Here is a 7,426-nt window from a genome sequence, read left to right as displayed (position 1 = left end):
TAGATTGTTGTTTTATGATGAACTCTCTCTCTCTCTCTCTCTCTCTCTCTCCTTCAATATTATTCTACTCCTTTTCCATAAAAAAACAAGAGACTTTTGACAGTATTGGCCACACAAAGGGAACCTTTAAATCCCCCAGAATCCCCGTAATTAATCCTAAACCACAAAATTAATCCAATTTCTTCTTCTTCTTCCTCCATTCGTAGAATTCCCAAACTGAATCCTTTGTTAGTTTGGATTTCAAAAAGATACAAAACGACCGACAACGATAAACAGGAGAGATAGAGAGAGAGAGAGAGAGCACCAACGCTAATGGCGAGTGATTAGACTTCCAAAGAGATCCAGGTAATGAACGATTGTGTCCTTTCATTTTCACAGGAGATCATTTTATATAAGACAATCCTTTTATTGTTTTAATTGCGTCTACCTTCTTCCTTCCTTTCTTTCTTTCTTTGTATTTCATTTCATTTGTCTTTGTCATAATTCCCCTTCTCGCGGTAAAAGACGTCTGTCATTTCCACATTTTATCTTTTTTCCACTTTCATATTTTATTTGTTAACTTTCACCTCAGGTAAGGTGCACTGTAGGCATTACTTGCAGTGGCGTGCAGCGTCCCTTAGGCCCCTGTTGCACCCACTCCTGAGCCTTTTATTATTATTATTATTATTATTATTATTATTATTATTATTATTATTACTTGGCCCTATATTCATTGGGAAGTCTTCTGTTAGGTGAGCACACATGAATCCCTTACTCGTAGTTTGGGAGAGATTGTCTCATTTCTCTAACATCCAAGATTGCTTTAGGTTCTTCCCGTCATTCTTCTGTGTATGCTTTTATGTATTCATGCATTTCCATACATACACACACACACACACACACACACACCACACACATATATATATATATATATATATATATATATATATATATATATATATATATATATATATATATATATATATATATATATATATATATATATATATATATATATATATAGTTGCAACAGAAAATAAGTGCAACCTCTTGAAAAGTATCATGATAAAAGATGTTATTTTATTTTAGCTTTAGATATAGCTGTTAGGAAAGGTATATCATATTGGGATTTGTATTATATTTGAGTAAGAGAGAGAGAGAGAGAGAGAGAGAGAGAGAGAGAGAGAGAGAGAGAGAGAGAGAGAGAGAGAATCATCGATGTATGGTCAACTTTGAATCTTATATATAATATTACACATGTTTGAGTATATCGCCAACTAATGCTAAACTATTTTGGAAACATTATTGTTTAGGATTCATCAAACTTGTCACTATCAGTAACTAGGAACTATTTAAAAGAATATACATCAAATCACTCATAAACCATCATACAGATAGACTCAATAGATCAGGTGAGGCGCCCCTTTATGTTCAAAACAATGGCCTCTCTGCTCATCGGTGTCTTATTCATCGATTCTCGTCAAATTAAGCATAGATCCTCATCCTCTTGGAGAAGAAATCCTCTTCCAACTAAATCATTTTCCAATCGTCCATCCCTGGAAAGCAAATTCCCCAGCAACTCAAAGAAGAACGAAGGAGTAATTCCATCAATACCTTTCCGGTTTCCAGACACACGCTGATCAAGTTTCCAGCGGAAAGAGTAACAATAAAAGAGTAACAATGTTATCTGATGGAACTACAGGAATATCACCAACGGTTTCCAGTTTAATGGAGGTACTGGAAGTGACGCTGGATGAAAAAGCGGGTATTCCAACTCAGTTTTACAAAGGTGGATTCCGTACGTAATAGGAATACAAAAGAGGCAAAGAGCGTTCAGGAATATACTGGGGCAGTTTGGAGCTTTAAACGGATTGAGAGAGAGAGAGAGAGAGAGAGAGAGAGAGAGAGAGAGAGAGTTTATTTCATATCTAAACAATGACAGCACTATCCAGAGATGTATCCAAGTACTGTTTCTCGTCATTGCTGATTAAGAAAAGATATTTCCATCACACGAATCATGTTGGAAATGAAACGGCAAATATTTAAGCCTTAAATAACTTACTTTCAAAGATCAAGTTAAATAGAATAATGACTATTATCATACTTGCAATCACCCTGCATCAATCTATCGTACTAGTATGAGGCAGAGGTTAGGAAGCACTTTAATCGAATTCAGTGGTCATTTTATTATATACAGACAGCAATTCCATTCTTTCCAGGGAGGGAAACTAAAACCCCATTCGTTATGAGACTCAAGACACCGAAGATATAGATATCTCTAAATTCATTATCAATTCACTTAATTCAATGGGGGCTGAATTTATAAGCTGGTATTCATACCTACCATCCCCTACCCCACCCACCCCCTACCCCACATCCCATACTCCATACCTTGCCCTCACCCAACACCTCACACCTCATCCATGCACTATATACCTTACCCAACCCCACACATTGCATATCACCCTTATCCGACACCCCACACACCACCCTCCACCACCGCACACGTTCACCCCACACCCCCACACACCCCAGCCCCACCCCACCCACACTCCCACATCCCACTGTCCAATCCACCCCACACCCCAAGTACCCACTCCTTATCACACACCCCACACACCCAACCCCACACTCCCTCACTCCACCCACACACCATCCCCATCCCACATCACCACACCCCCACACTCCACGTCCACCAACATCCCAACCCACTTCACCCCACTCCACATAACATCCCCATCCCACATCCCTCCACACCCAACCCCAACCCCAACCCGACACCCGACCCCGGGATTGCAACGTGAGTTAGCACCAAGTGTGACCTTCAATGAATTTCCTCCCAAATGATGTCCTGTAGAGCTTCTGACTTCCCTCCTGTCCTCTGGAGCTGCTGCGGAGACACCAAAGACATTCTGGACATGTTCCTTCTTCGTTAAAGAAAGAAGAAGAAGAAAGAGAAGAAGAATTGAAGGGAAATAAATCATGACTTAATTGACAGAAGAAGATTCATTGGTATTCCATTGATGATTCTCTCTCTCTCTCTCCTTTCGCTGATATAATCTCGATATCGTGTTCCCGTAAGTTACAAAAAATGGAAATCTATGTGCTAGGGGTAATAAAAAAAAGAGCCCACAAAATGTGGAGTAGCCAATTAAGCATTCTCTCTCTCTCTCTCTCTCTCTCTCTCTCTCTCTCTCTCTCTCTCTCTCTCAGTAAAACGTTTGAGATACCATTCTTCTCCACTGCACATTTTTTTGGGGCCATAAAGCCGAAGATAACTGTCAATAAATATAAACATTTGCGTTCATATCTTACATAGAGACCAACCATTTCCCACCCTAGACTTATAGGAGCTGAGAACCGCCTTCCATCGTCAGAGAGGAACCGATATTATTATTATTATTATTATTATTATTTTATTATTATATCTAAACCCTGGGCTCGGATCTCTGCTTTATATCAGCTGAAGATCGAGTGTAAAATGGGCGTATTTGCGACATTTAGGGCGTAGAAGGAAGGAAGGAAGGAAGGAAGGAAGTAATAAAAGCGTAAAAATTGGGAGATGATGGAACGAGAGAGGTCTCTTTCTGCCAAGTGTGAAAATAAGTCTTGTTTTCTTCTTTCAATATTTGTTATCAAATATCTTAGCTTTTATGAGAATCTGGATAGTTCCTATCAGTTTGGGACATATTTTCTAGATAGTATTTTGTCATGAAAAATGGACGGGACTCCGAGGTTGTATATATATATATATATATATATATATATATATATATATATATATATATATATATATATATATATATATATATATATATATATAAGTGTTATATTGGAGAGATCTTCTTTAAAGAAAAGAGCACCGCTTGCAGAACTTCATTGTTATACATACATACATACATACACGTTTTGGGATTAGATGTACCCTCTGGAATCAACCATTAGAGAAAGCCTTAACCCAATTAAGTCTTATGCAGTCAGTCAGCTATAAACGAACATCCTAGAATTGTCCGTTGCGTAACTACATATGGACAAGGATTTAGAGAGAGAGAGAGAGAGAGAGAGAGAGAGAGAGAGAGAGAGAGAGAGAGAGAGAGAGAGAAGGATAAATGACCGCTTTACACTTAAAAAATTATAGATGTGTTTATCCGTTTCGAAAATAAGAATAACATAAAAAAAGAAAACCAAGATATAATTGACTTTTGCTTTATGTAATACTGTTTATCTTCATTACGAATTCTGATATAGACAGAAAACGTTCTTTTTGTCACTTTCTTTCAGTTCAGCTGTTGACCCCAAAATGTGAAAGGTTTTACGAATCATAAAACGTTCGTTTTCCAAGTTTATGAAATATAGTAGCCACGATCACAGGATTAATGTAAACGATAATTATGAGTGCTTTTGGGAATCTCTCTCTCTCTCTCTCTCTCTCTCTCTCTCTCTCTCTCTCTCTCTCTCTCTATCTCTGGCATTCCAGTCATGCTGACATATTGCCGGTGACGGAATATGTAAATGAAACGTGTTAGTGTCCAGCATTCCTCTTGTGGTGGTGGAATTATTCCAGTCTCTGGAATGGGATGGAATTATTCCACTCTCCTGAATGCGATGGAATTATTCCAGTCTCTGGAATGGGAATCCACGAAAGCACAGATCTGGAGGCTGTTGTCAGCCTCAGCTAAATTGGGTCTGTCTGCTTGTTTCAAATCAGACGACAATTGGGCTTCTTCCTCTTCATCTTCTTCTTCTTCTTCGCTTAGAGAATGTTTATGCTGGGATGAGACTGCTCTCTCTCTCTCTCTCTCTCTCTCTCTCTCTCTCTCCTCTCTGGCTCGATACTTTCCATTTGGGAGAAACCTTATCGGAGGAAAGTTAGTCGTCATTGAAAGTCCCAATCCTTGGGAAAAAGCGACCAAACTTTCTAGAAAGAAAGTTTTCGGTTCCTAAGAAGTTGGTTTTCTCCTTCGGTTCAAAGACGTCCAGGAACCACGTGATTCAGTAAGCCCAATACAGGAATACCTTTCAAAGGGTTGATCTGTAAGGAAATAGGAATAAACAGTTCTATGTTTTTTTTTTCAGCATTTCTACCTTATTCTTATGAGTGATATGCAGTTCGAATATATGTACATAATTGTGTATATACATACACACCTAATAAAAGGAGCCCATAAAAACACCAAAATGTAGAGAGAAAAGTACTATATTTCAGAGACTGCTGTCTCTCTCTTCAGGTATATGAATGAGAAAAGTTTACAGAAAAGGTGGTATTTATACCAAGAGATTCGTCCACAAGTAAGCCAATTTAGGTCACCCCCGCTGATAATCTTCCTTTAATCTTCTTAAGCGTTGGTTTAATGAACACTGTGTCGACGATATCTGATATCCAAGCCCCTTTTTGAGATGTTCATTACCTGCTTCTCTTTTATTAAGGCCGATTCCATCATTTGACTCTTGTACCGGCAGTTGCTGCTATAAATTACACGTGACATATTCCAGTTTATTCTATGGTTATGTTCATTTATATGGTTGAAAATAGCCGAGTTCTGTTGTCCATACCTAACTGACCGTTTGTGTTGTATTAATCTCTGGGGAAGTGATTTACCTGTAAATCCGATGTAAGATTGGTCACAGTCCTGGCATGGGATCTCATATACCCCAGAGTCTTTGGGAGATGTCTTTTGTTGGACGTTAATCAGGGATTTGGCTAAGGTATTTGGGTAGGTAAATGCAAAAGGGTTGGATTTCCCAAGGGTGTGAGTTACTCTCTTAATCGTCTCCAGGTGGGGAATTTTTATTTTATTGTTGGGTGTGTCTCTGGTCTTGTCTTTAGGGGGTCGGTAGAAAATTACGTTTGCTTTTTGAATTGCTTTCTCAATTATATGGTCAGGATACTTTAAAGATGAAAGTTGCTTGCGAATTAGTTCAAATTCTTTTTCCAGGAAATCTGGGGAACAAATTCGTAAGGCTCTTAAGAATAGGTTGCTAGCTACACCTATCTTGATAGTAATGTCATGATAGCTAAAGTAGTGAATATATGAAAGTGAGAACGTTGGTTTTCTGTATATGGTAAATTTGTATTCTGTCGTGTCTCTGATTATTAAAACATCAAGAAAAGGAATTTTGTTGTCTGTTTCCCATTCAACTTTAAATTTGATGCTGGGCACTAATGCGTTTAATTTTGAGAGGAATTCATTAAAATTACCCCACTTATTATCCCAAAATGTTAGTATGTCATCCACGTATCTCATCCACAGCATGTTTTTGGGTTTTATTGCATTTATTACTGTAGTTTCAAAGTATTCCATGTACAGATTGGCTAAAATAGGACTTAAAGGACTACCCATACTACACCCGAATTTTTGCTTGTAGAATGATTCCCCGAATGAAAATACGTTATTAGATGCACATAATTCAACTAACTTTATTATTTTGTCAAGCGCCATACATACATACATACACACATCACAGCCCAATAACAATACCAGACTCTAATATAACAACCACCTAGACATCTCATTTCCCCAAAGCAATATTAGCAATGAACAGGGGACAAGCACATTGCTAAGAGCAATATCTTACAAGATGAATCGTAAGTCTTATTAAAAGTGTTATTAAGGCAGTTCTATGTAACCATTTTTGTTTAAAATTACTATGGCACCTGATTTATCTGCTTTTGTCATGTGTATATCTTTATCTTTTTTTCAGTTCATTGATGGCATTCATAAATCTTTTGGGTACGTTTGTGGTGTCTGACTTTTTCATGCTTCCATAAATCACTCCCTTAATTATGTTGACATCTTCACTAGTTAAATCACTATATTTTTCTAAGTTGCACAATCCTTTAGTAATTTATACACTGTTTATACTTCCCGTTGATAGGGAAGTATAAACAGTGTATAAATTACTAAAGGATTGTGCAACTTAGAAAAATATAGTGATTTAACTAGTGAAGATGTCAACATAATTAAGGGAGTGATTTATGGAAGCATGAAAAAGTCAGACACCACAAACGTACCCAAAAGATTTATGAATGCCATCAATGAACTGAAAAAAAGATAAAGATATACACATGACAAAAGCAGATAAATCAGGTGCCATAGTAATTTTAAACAAAAATGGTTACATAGAAAAAATGGAAAGTCTTTTGGGTGATAATAGCACTTATAAAGAATTAAATAAGAACCCGATAGAAAGTGTGAATAGTGATTTTTAATAAAAAAGTGAAAATCTGTTAAAAGGCAACGAAAGTCTTATAAAGAAGGTGTGTGTGACCTCCCCATCGCTACCGTATATGTATGGTACGATAAAAACCCATAAAGCAAACTTCCCTGCCAGACCAATTATCAGCTCAGTGGGTTCCGCATCTTATAAATTAGCAAAATATTTAGTGGATATCCTTAACCCATTGGTAGGTAACATCTCTAATGCCAATATTAAGAATAATGTGGAC

Source organism: Macrobrachium nipponense, chromosome 34, assembly GCF_015104395.2.
Source record: "Macrobrachium nipponense isolate FS-2020 chromosome 34, ASM1510439v2, whole genome shotgun sequence".
Taxonomy (NCBI): domain Eukaryota; kingdom Metazoa; phylum Arthropoda; class Malacostraca; order Decapoda; family Palaemonidae; genus Macrobrachium; species Macrobrachium nipponense.
Note: the sequence above shows the minus strand (reverse complement) of the source record.